Source organism: Rhinopithecus roxellana, unplaced genomic scaffold, assembly GCF_007565055.1.
Source record: "Rhinopithecus roxellana isolate Shanxi Qingling unplaced genomic scaffold, ASM756505v1 contig3624, whole genome shotgun sequence".
NCBI classification, from domain to species: Eukaryota; Metazoa; Chordata; class Mammalia; order Primates; family Cercopithecidae; genus Rhinopithecus; species Rhinopithecus roxellana.
The window spans coordinates 33168-48121 of record NW_022142607.1 but is presented as its reverse complement, the minus strand read 5'-3'; the positions used below and the strand labels follow the sequence as shown (position 1 = coordinate 48121).

General features: G+C 21.1%; 1 pseudogene across 1 annotated transcript; it reads left to right on the top strand.

Annotated features, from left to right (window-relative positions):
* Nucleotides 1-343: 343 nt before the first annotated feature.
* Nucleotides 344-989, top strand: LOC115895898 (annotated as a pseudogene). The gene has a single exon (XR_004055967.1). The product of XR_004055967.1 is annotated as a 40S ribosomal protein S2 pseudogene (transcript).
* Nucleotides 990-14954: the final 13965 nt, after the last annotated feature.

Below are 14954 nucleotides of genomic sequence, written 5' to 3'. Positions count from 1 at the left end.
TATAGACATAACAGATATAATAGATATACGTATAAAATATAGACATAATAGATATAATAGATATATGTATACGACATAGACATTATCGATATAATAGATATAGGTATAAAATGTAGACATAATAGATATCATAGATATAGGTATAAAATATAGACATAATAGATATAATAGATATAGGAATAAAATATAGACATAATGGAAATAGGTATAATATATAGACAAAATGGATATAAAAGATGTAGGTATAAAATATAGACATATTAGATATAATAGATATAGGTAAAAAATATAGACATAATTGATATAATAGATATACGTATAAGATGTAGACATAATCGATATAATAGATCATTGACTTTTTCTTGGGGGCCTCTCTCAAAGATGAGGTTTTGAAGATTATGCCGGTGCAGAAGCAGACCCGTGCTGGTCAGCGCACCAGGTTCAAGGCGTTTGTTGCTATCGGGGACTACAATGGCCACGTCGGCCTGGGTGTTAAGTGCTCCAAGGAGGTGGCCACCGCCATCCGTGGGGCCATCATCCTGGCCAAACTCTCCATTGTCCCGGTGCGCAGAGGCTACTGGGGGAACAAGATCGGCAAGCCCCACACCGTCCCTTGCAAGGTGACAGGCCGCTGTGGCTCTGTGCTGGTGCGCCTCATCCCTGCACCCAGGGGCACTGGCATCGTCTCAGCGCCTGTGCCCAAGAAGCTGCTCATGATGGCTGGTATTGATGAATGCTACACCTCAGCCCGGGGCTGCACTGCAACCCTGGGCAACTTCGCCAAGGCCACCTTTGATGCCATCTCTAAGACCTACAGCTACCTGACCCCTGACCTGTGGAAGGAGACTGTGTTTACCAAGTCTCCCTATCAGGAATTCACTGAACACCTTGTCAAGACCCACACCAGAGTCTCCGTGCAGCGGACCCAGGCTCCAGCTGTGGCTACAACACAGGCTTTTTTACAAGAAAAATAAAGTGAATTAAGCCTGTTAAAAAAAAAAAAGATATAGACATAATAGATACAATAGATATAGGTATAAAATATAGACAGATACAATAGATATAGATATAAAATATAGACATAATAGATATAGGTATAAAATATAGACATATTAGATATAATAATTATAGGTATAAAATATAGACACAATAGATATAATAGATATAGGTATAAAATATAGACATAATAGATATACATATAAAATATAGACAAAATAGATTTAATAGATATAGTTATAAAATATAGACATAATAGATATAATAGATATAGCTTAAAAATATAGACATATTAGATATTGGTATAAAATATAGACATAATTGATTTAATAGATATAGTTATAAAATATAGACATAATAGATATAATAAATATAGGTATAAAATAGAGACATAATAGATATAGGTATAAAATACAGACATAATAGATTTAATAGATAAAGTTATAAAATATAGACATAATAGATATAATAGATATAGGTATAAAATACAGACATAATATATATCGGTGTAAAATATAGACATAATATATTTAATAGATATAGTTATAAAACATAGACATAATGGATATAATAGATATAGGTATAAAATATAGACATAATAGATATAATATAGGTATAAAATATAGACATAATAGTTATAGGTATTAAATATAGACATAATAGAAATAAGTATAAAATATAGACATAATAGATATAATAGATTGAGGTATAAAATGTACACATAAGAGATATAATAGATAGAGGTATAAAACATAGACAAAATAGATATAATAGATATTGTTCTAAAATATAAACAATAGATATAATAGATATAGGTATAACAGATAGTCATAATAGATATAATATATACAGACATAATAGATCTAATAGATATTGGTATAAAATATAGACATAATAGATAGAATATATATAGGTATAAAATATAGACATAGTAGATATAAGAGATATAAGCATTAAATATAGACATAATAGATATAGGTATAAAATATAGATATAAAAGATATAACAGATAGAGGTATAAAATATACCCATAGTAGATATAATAGATATGGGTATAAAATATAGACATAATAGATATAGGTATGAAATATAGACATAATATATATAATGGATATAGGTATAAAATATAGACATGATAGACATAGGGTAAAATATAGACATAATAGAAATAATATAGAGTGATAAAATATAGACAAAATAGAAATAATGAATAGAGGTATAAATAATAGACATAATTGATATAATAGATATAATAGATAGAGGTATAAAATATAGATAATAGATATAATAGAGGTATAAATTATAGACATGATAGATATAATAGATATAGGTATAAAACATAGAAATAAAAGATATAATAGATAACGTATAAAATTTAGACATAATCGATATAACAGATAGAGTTATAAAATATAGACAAAATAGATATAATAGATACAATAGATAGAGGAATGAAATATAGACATAATAGCTATAGTAGATAGAGGTATAAAATATAAACATAATAGATGTAATAGATAGAGGTTAAAATATAGACCTAATAGATATAATAGATAAAGCCATAAAATATAGACATAAAAGATATAATAGATAGACGTATAAAATATAGACAATAGATATAATAGATACAGTTATAAAATATAGACATAATAGGTATAATATATATAGACAAAATAGATATAGTAGATATAGGTATAAAATATAGACATAATAGATATAATACATATAGTTGTAAAATATAGACATAACAGATATAACAGATATAGGTATAAAATATAGACATAATAGATATAGGTATAAAATAAAGATATAATAGATATAATAGAGGTATACAATATAGACATAATAGATATAAGTATAAAATATAGACATAATAGATACAATAGATATAGGTATAAAATATAGACATAATAGATATAATAGAAATAGGTATAACCTATAGATAATAGATATAGGTATAATATATAGACAAAGGATATAATAGATATAGGTATAAAATATAGACGTAATAGGTATAATAGATATCGACAAAATAGATGTAATAGATATAGGTAGAAAATATACACATAAGAGATATAATAGATATAGTTAAAAAATGTAGACATAATAGATATAATATATATAGGTATAAAACATAGACATAATAGATATAGTAGATACAGGTATAAAATACAGACATAATAGATATAGGTATAAAATATAGATATAATAGATGTAATAGATATAGTTATAAAATATAGACATAAAAGATATAATACATGTAGGTATAAAATATAGACATAATAGATATAGATATAAAATATAGACATAACACATATAATAGTGGTATAAAATAAAGGCTTAATAGATATAAGAGATATAGGTATAAAATATAGACATAATAGATATAGGTATATAATATATACATAATAGATATAATAGATGTAGGTATAAAATGTAGACATAATAGATATAATAGACATAAGTATAAAATATAAATATAAGATATATAATTTATATAGGTATAAAATATAGACATAATAGATATAATACATAAAGGTATAAAATGTAGACAGAACAGATATAATAGATATAGGTATGAAGTATAAACATAATAGATATAATAGATACTGGTATAAAATATAGACATAATGGATATAATAGATATAGGTATAAAATATAGATATAATAGATATAGTTACGAAATATAGATATAATAGATATATTAGATATAGGTATAAAATATACATATAATAGATATAGGTATACAATATAGATATAATACTTACAATTGATACAGGTATAAAATATAGATATAATAGATATAGTTATAAAATATAAATATAACAGATAAAATAGATATAGGTATGAAATATAAATATAATAGATATAGGTATAAAATATAGACATAATAGGTATAATAGATATAGGTATAAAATATAGACATAATAGACATAATACATATACCTATAAAATATACATATAGTTGATATAATAGATATAGGTATAAAATATAGACATAATAGATATAGGTATGAAATATAGACGTAATAGTTATAATAGATATGGGTGTGAAATATAGATATAATACATATAGGTATAAAATATAGATGCAATAGATATAATATATAGACATAATAAATATAATAGATATAGGTATAAAATATAGATATAATAGATATAGGTATAAAATATAGTTTTAATAGATGTAGGTATAAAATATAGATATAATAGATATAATAGATATAGGTATAAAATATAGACATAATAGATATAATAGATATAGGTATAAAACATAGATATAGATATCATGGATGTAGGTATCAAATACAGATATAATAGGTATAGGTATAAAACATAGAAAGAGTGGATATAATAGATATAGGTATAAAATATAGACTTAATAGATATAATAGATGTAGGAATAGATTATAGACATAATAGATATAATAGATAAAAACACAATATATAGATATAATAGATATAATAGATATTGGCATAAAATATAGACATAATAGGTATAGGTGTAAAATATAGACATATTATATATAATAGATATAGGTATTAAAAAAGACATAAGTTGTATAATAGATATAGGTATAAAATATAGACGTAATAGATATAATCGATATATTTATAAAATATACACATAAGAGATATAGGTATAAAATATAAACATACTAGATATAATAGATATAGGTAAACAATATAGACATAAGAGATATAAAAGATATAGGTATAAAATATAGACATAATAAATATAATCGATACAGGTATAAAATATAGACATAATAGATATATGTTTAAAGTATAGACGTAATAGATATAATACATATCGGTATGAAATATAGACATAATACATACAAAAGATACAGGTATAAAATATAGACATAACAGATATGATAGATATAAGTAAACAATATAGACATAATACATATAATAGATATAGTTATAAAATATCGATATAATAGATAGAGGTATAAAATATAGACATAATATATATAATAGACAGAGGTATAAAATATAAACATAGTTGATGTAATAGATAGAGGTATAAAATATACACAATATAGATAAAATAGATATAGGTATAAAATATACACATAATAGACATAATAGATATAGGTATAAAATATAGACCTAATAGATATAATAGATATCGGTATTAAATATATACAGAATAGATATAGGTATAAAATATAGACATAATAGATATAATAGATATAGGTATAAAATACACACATAATAGATATAATAGATATAGGTATAAAATGAAGACATAATAGATATAATAGATATAGGGATAAAATATAGACATAAAACACATAATACATATAGGTATAAAATATAGACATCATAGATATAATAGACAGAGGTATAAAATATAGACATAATAGATATAGGTATAAAATATAGACATAGTAGATACAATCGACAGAGGTATAAAATATGGACATAATAGATATAGGTATATAATATAGACATAATAGATAGAAAAGATAGAGGTACAAAATATAGACATAATATATATAGGGATAAAACATAGACATAATAGATATAAGAGATATAGTTTTAAAAAATGGACATAATAGTTATAATAGATATAGGTATAAAATTTAGACATAATAGATATAATATATATAAGTATAAAATGTATATATAATAGATATAGCTATAAAATATAGATATAATAAATATAATAGATATACATATAAAATATAGATACAAGAGATATCGGCAAAAAATATAGATATAATAGATAAAATAGATACAGATATAAAATATGGATATAATAGATAAAATTATAAAATATAAATATAATAGATATAATAGATATAGTATAAAATATAGATGTATATAGGTATAAAATATAATTAAAATAGATATAGGTATAAAATATAGATATAATATATATAATAGATATAGTTATAAAATATAGACATAATAGATATAATAGATATAGGTGTAAGATATACACATAATAGATATAAGAGATATAGTTATAAAATATAGACATAATAGTTATAATAGATATAGGTGTAAAATAAAGACATAATTGATATGGGTATAAAATACAGACATAATAGTTATAGGTATAAAATATAGACATAATAGATATACCTATAAAATATAGACATAACAGTTATAATAGATATAGGTATAAAATATAGACATAATAGATATAGTAGATATAGGTATAAAATATAGCCATAACAGATATAATAGATATAGCTATAAAATATAGACATAATAGATATAGGTATAAAATATAGACATAATAGATATAATAGATACAGATATGAAATACAGACATAATAGATATTATAGATATAGGTACAAAATATAGACAAAATAGATGTAGTAGACATAGGTATAAAATATAGACCGAATAGATATAATAGATATCGGTATAAAATATACACATAAAAGATATAATAGATAGGGGTATAAAATATAGATATAATAGATATAGGTATGTAATATCGATATAAAAGATATAATAGATATACGTATAAAATATAGATATAAAAGATATATGTATAAAATATAGATATAATAGATATACGTATAAAATATAGATATAATAAATATAATTACAAAATATAAATATAAAAGATATAATAGATAAAGCTATAAAACATAGGTATAAGAGTTATAATAGATATAGGTATAAAATATAGCCATAATAGATATAATAGATATAGCTATAAAATATAGACATAATAGATATAGGTATAAAATATAGACATAAGATATAATAGATACACGTATGAAATACAGACATAATAGATATTATAGATATAGGTATAAAATATAGACAAAATAGATGTAATAGACATAGGTATAAAATATAGACATACAGGTATAAAATATAGATATAATAGATATAATAGATATACATATAGAAAATAGATATAATAGATACAGTTATAAAATATAGACAGTAGATATGATAGATAGAGGTATAAAATATAGATATAATAGATATAGGTATAAAATATAGTTATAATAGATATAGCTACAGATTATAGATATAATAGATATAATAGATATAGGTATAAAATATAGACATAACAGATATAATTGATATAGGTATAATCTATAGATAAAATAGATATAATGGATATAGGTATCAAATATAGATATAATTGATATAGGTATAAAATATAGATATAGTTGATATAATAAATATAGGTATGAAATATAGACATAATAGATATAATAGATATAGGTAAAAAATATAGACATAATAGATAAAATAGACATAGGTATAAAATATAGACATTATAGATATAGGTATAAAATATAGACAAAATAGATATAGGTATTAAACATAGACATAGATATAATAGATATAGGTATAAAATATAAACATAATAGATATAATAGAGATGGGTATTAAATATTGACGTAATAGATAAAGTAGATATGGTGTAAAATATAGACATAGTACATATAATAGATATAGGTATGAAATATAGACATAATAGACATAATAGATATATGTATGAGACATAGACATAATCCATATAATAGATATAGGTATGAAATATATACATATTAGATATAATATATATAGGTATAAAATACAGACATAATCTATATAATAGATATATGTATAAGATATAAACATAATGGATATAATAGATATACGTATGAAATATAGACATAAAAGATATAATATGTATATGTATAAAATATAGACATAATAGATATAATAGATATAGGTATTAAATACAGACATAATAAATATAATAGATATAAATATAAAATATAGACATAATAGATATACGTATAAAATACAGACAAAATAGATATAACAGATAATGGTATAAAATATAGACATAATATATATAATAGATTTCGGCATAAAATATAGACATAATCGATATAATAGATATAGGTATAATATATAAACATAGGTATAATAGATACAGTTATAAAATATAGACATAACTGGTATAAAAATATAGGTATGAAATGTAGACATAACAGATATAGTTATAAAATATACATATAATACACATAATAGATAGATGTATAAGATATAGACATAATAGATATAATAGATATAGGTATAAAGTATAGACATAATAGATATAATATATGTATTAGATATAGACATTATCGATATAATAGATATAGGTATAAAATATAGACATAATAGATATATTAGATACAGGTATAAAATATAGACATAATAGATATAATAGATATAGGAATAAAATATAGACATAATTGAAATAGGTATAAAATAAAGACAAAATGGATATAAAAGATATAGGTATAAAATATAGACATAACAGATATAATAGATATAGGTATAAAATGCAGACATAATAGAAATAATAGATATAGGTATAAAATATAGACATAATAGATATAATAGATATGGGTATAAAATATATACATAATAGATATTGGTATTAAATTTAGACAAAATAGATATAATAGAAATAGGTTTTAAATATATTCATAATAGATATAATAGATATATGTATCAAATATAGACATAATGATTATAATAGATATAGGTATAAAATATAGACAAAATACATATAGGTACAAAATATAGTCCTAATGTTTATAACAGTTGTAGGTATGAAATATAGACATAATGGATATAATAGGTATAGTTTTAAATCAAAGTCATAATAGATATAATAGATATAGGTGTTAAATATAGACATAATAGATATAATAGATATATGTATAAGATATAGACATAATAGATATTATAGATGTAGATATAAAATATAGACATAATAGATATAATAGATATATGCATAAGATATAGACATAATAGATATAATAGATATAGATATAAAATACAGACATAATAGATATCGGTATAAAATATAGACATAATAGACATAATAGATATATGTATAAAATATAGACATATTAGATATAATAATTATAGGTCTAAAATTTAGACATGATAGATATAATGGAAATAGGTATAAAATATAGACATAATAGATATATTAGATATAGGTAAAAAATATAGACATAATAAATATAGGCATAAAATACAGACATAATAGATATAATATATATAGCTATAAAATACAGACATAATAGATATAGGTATTAAATATAGACATAATAAATATAGTAGAAATAGCTATGAAATACAGACACAATAGATATAATAGATAAAGGTATCAAATATAAACATAATAATTATAATAGATAAAGGTATAAAATATATACCTAATAGATATAGGTACAAAATGTAGACATAATGGTTATAATAGATATAGGCATGAAATATAGACATAATAGATATAATAGGTATAGGTTAAAAATGAAGACATAATAGATATAATAGATATAGGCATGAAATATAGACATAATAGATATAATATGTATGGGTTTAAAATGAAGACATAATAGTTATAATAGATATAGGTATGAAATATAGACATAATAGATATAATAGATATAGGTATAAAATAGAGACATCATATATATAATAGACACAGGTATAAAATATAGACATAATAGAAATAGGTATAAAATACAGACATAATAGATATAATAGATATAGGTATAAAATATAGGTATAGTAGATATAGGTATAAAATATAGACAAAATAGATATAATAGTTATAGGTATAAAATATAGACATAATAGATATAGATATAAAATATAGACATAATAGATTTAATAGATATAGGTACAAAATATAGACAAAAGAGATATAACGTACATAGGTATAAAATACAGACATAATAGATAAAATAGATATAGGTATAAAATATAGACATAATAGATATAGGTATAAAATACAGACAAAATAGATATAGGTATAAAATATAGACATAGATATAATAGATATAGGTATAAAACATAAACATAAGAGATGTAATAGAGATGGGTATAAAATATAGACATAATGGATATAATCGATATAGGTATAAAATATAGACATAGTAGATATAATAGAAATAGGTATAAAATGTAGACTTAATGGATATAATAGATATAGGTATAATATATAGACATAATAGATATAGGTATAAAATATAGACAAATTAGATATAGGTATAAAATATAGACACAGATATAATAGATATAGTTATAAAATATAAACATAATAGATATAATAGGGATGGGTATAAAATATAGACGTAATAGATATAATAGATATAGTTGTAAAATATAGACATAGTATATATAATAGATATAGGTATAAATTATAGACATAATGGATATAATAGATATAGGTATAAAATATAGACATAATAGATATAATAGATATTGGTATAAAATATAGACATAATAGATATAATCGATAGAGATATAAAATATAGACATAATAGATATAAGAGATATAGGTATAAAATATTGACATAATTGATATAATAGATATAGGTATAAAAGATAGACAAAATAGATATAATAGATGTAGGTATAAAATATAGACATAAGAGATATAATAGATATAGGAATAAAACATAGACATAATTGAAATAGGTATTAAATATAGACAAAATAGATATAGGTATAAAATATAGACATAGATATAATAGATATATGTATAAAATATAATCATAATATATATAATAGAGATGGGTATGAATAATAGACGTAATGGATATAATAGATATAGGTGTAAAATATAGACATAGTAGATATAATAGATATAGGTATAAAATATAGACATAATGCATATAATAGATATAGGTATAAAATGTAGACATAATAGATATAATAGATATGGGTATAAAATATAGACATAATACATATAGGTATTAAATATAGACATAATAGATATAATAGAAATAGGTATAAAATATAGACATAATAGATATAATAGATATAGGTATCAAATATAGACATAATAATTATAATAGATATAGGTATAAAATATCGACATAATAGATATAGGTACAAAATATAGACATAATGGTTATAATAGACATAGGTATGAAATATAGACATAATACATATAATAGGTATAGGTTTAAAATAAAAACATAATAGATATATAGATATAGGTAGAAGATATAGACATAATAGATATAATAGATATAGGTAAAAAATATAGACATAATAGCTTTAATAGATATAGGTATAAAACATTGTTATAGTAAACATAATAGATATAGGTATAAAATACAGACATAGTAGATATAATAGATATTGGTATAAAGTATAGACATAATAGATATAATAGATATAGATATAAAATATAAACATAATAGATATAAGAGATATAGGTATAAAATATAGACATAATTGATATAATAGATATAGGTATAAAATATAGACAAAACAGATATAGGTATAAAATATAGATAAAACAGATATAATAGTTATAGGTATAAAATATAGACATATTAGATATAATAGATATAGGTATACAATATAGACAGAGTATATATAATAGATATAGGTATAAAATATAGACATAATAGATATCGGTATAAAATATAGACATAATAGATATAATAGATATAGGTATAATACATAGACATAAGTGGTATAAAAATGTAGGTATGAAATATAGACATAATAGATATAGGTATAAAATGTAGACATTATAGATATACTATAGGTATAAAATATAGACCTAATAGATATAATAGCTATAGCCATAAAATATAGACATAATAGATATAATCAATATGGGTATAAAATATACACATAATAGATATAGGTATGAAAGATAGACATTATAGATATAATATAGGTCTAAAATATAGACATAATTGATATAATAGATTTAGGTGTAAAATATAGACATAATAGATATAATCCATATAGGTATAAAATATAGACATAATAGATATAGGTATAAAATATAGACATAATAGATATAATAGATATTGGTATTAAATATAGCCATAATAGATATAAGAGATACAGGTGTAAAATATGGATATAATAGATATAGGTATAAAATATAGACATAATGGGTATAGGTATGAAATATAGACATAATAGATATAATAGATACAGGTGTAAAATATAGAAATAATAGATATAATAGATATAGGTATCAAATATGGACATAATAGAAATAATAGATATAGGTATACAATACAGACATAATAGATATAATAGATATAGGTATAAAATATAGATAGATATAATAGATATCGGTATAACATATAGACATAATAGATATAATAGATATAGGTATAAAATATAGACATAATAGATATGGGTATAAAATATAAACATAATAGATATAATACATATAGGTATAAAATATAAACATAAGAGATATAATAGATATAGGTATAAAATATAGACATATTAAATATAATCGATACCGGTATAAAATATAGACATAATAGATATAGGTATAAAGTATAGATATAATCGATATAGTAGATATAGGTATTAAATATAGACATAATAGGCCGGGCGCGGTGGCTCAAGCCTGTAATCCCAGCACTTTGGGAGGCCGAGACGGGCGGATCATGAGGTCAGGAGATCGAGACCATCCTGGCAAATATGGTGAAATCCCGTCTCTACTAAAAAATGCAAAAAACTAGCCGGGCAACGAGGCGGGCGCCTGTAGTCCCAGCTACTCGGGAGGCTGAGACAGGAGAATGGCGTGAACCCGGGAGGCGGAGCTTGCAGTGAGCGGAGAGCCGGCCACTGTACTGCAGCCTGGACAGCAGAGCAAGACTCCGTTTCAAAAAAATAAATAAATAAATAAAAATGAATAAATAAGTAAATAAATAAATATAGGCATAATAGATATAGGTGTAAAATATAGACATAAAAGATATAGGTATAAAATATAGACATAATAGATATAGGTATAAAATATAGACATAATAGATATAATAAATATAGGTATAAAATATAGACATAATATATATAGGTAGAAAATATAGACATAAGATATATAATATATAGATATAAAATATATACATATAGACATAATAGATATAGGCATAAAATATCGACATAATAGATATAATATGTATAGGTATAAAATATAGGCATAATAGATATAATAGATAGAGTTATAAAATATAGACATAATACATATAATTGATAGAGTTATAAAATATAGACATAATAGATATTATAGATAGAGGGATAAAATATAGACATAATAGATATTAAAGATATAGGTATAAAATATAGACATAATAGATATAATAGATATCGTTATAAAATATACACATAAGAGATATAGGTAAAAAATATAGACATAATAGATATAATAGATGGAGGTATTAAACATACAAATAATAGATATAGGTATTAAATAGAGAGACAATAGATATAATAGAAATAGCTATAAAATATAGACATAACAGATATAATAGATATAGGTAAAATACAGACATAATAGATATAATAGATATAGGTATAAAATATAGACATAATAGATATAATAGATAGGTATAAAATATAGACGTAATAGATATAGGTATAAAATATAGACATAATAGATATAATAGATGCAGGTATGAAATATAGACAGATATAATAGATACAGGTATAAATTATAGACATAATAGGTATAATTGATATAGGTATAAAATATAGACATAATAGATATAATACATATAGGTAAAAAATATAGACAAAATAGTTATATGTATAAAATATAGACATAATAGATATAAAAGATATAGGCATAAAATATAAACATAATAGATATAATGGATATAGGTATAAAATATAGACATAATAAATATAGGTAAAAAATATGGACATAATAGATATAATAGATAGAGGTATTAAACACAGACAAAATAGATATAGGTATAAAATATAGACATAATAGTTATAGGTATAAAATATAGACTTAATAAATATAGGTATAAAATATAGACATAATAGATATAATAAATGTAGCCATAAAATATAGACCTAATATATATAGGTATAAAATATAGACATAATAGATATAAAAGATATAGTTATAAAATATAGACATAATAGATATAATAGATAAAGGCATAAAATATACACATAATAGATATAGGTAAAAAATATAGACATAATACATAAAATAGATAGAGGTATTAAACATAGACATAATAGATATAGGTATAAAATATAGACATAATAGTTATAGGTATAAAATATAGACATAATAAATATAGGTATAAAATATAGACATAATAGATATATTAAATATAGCTATAAAATATAGACCTAATATATATAGATAAAAAATGTAGATATAATAGATATAATATATATATGTATAAAATACAGACACAACAGATATAATAGATATAGGTATAAAATATAGATATAGATATAATGGATATAGGTATCAAATAAAGACATAATAGATATGGGTATAAAATATAAACATAATAGATATAATAGATATAGGTATAAAATATCGACAGAATAGATATATGTATAAAATATAAACATAATAGATATAATAGATATAGGTATAAAATATCGACATAAGGGATACAATAAATATAGGTATAAAATATAGACATAACACATATAATCGATACAGGTATAAAATATAGACATAATAGATATAGGAATAAAGTATTGACATAATAGATATAATAGATATAGGTATAAAATATCGACATAATACATACAATAGATATAGGTAGAAAATATAGACAGATATAATAGATATAGGTATAAAATATAGACATAATAGATGTAACAAATATAGGTATAAAATAGAGACATACTAGATTTGATGGATCTAGGTATAAAAAAGAGATATAATAGATATAATAGACATAGGAATAAAATATAGACATAATAGACATAATAGATATAGGTACAAAATATAGACATAATAGATATAATGGATAAAGGTATAAAATATAGACATAATAGATATAGGTATAAAGTATAGATATAATAGTTGTAATAGATATAGGTATAAAATATAGACAAAAGAGGTATAGTAGATAAAGGTATAAATATAGACCTAATAGATATAATAGATATAGGTATAAAATATAGACAGAATAGATATGGGTATAAAATATAAACATAATAGATATAA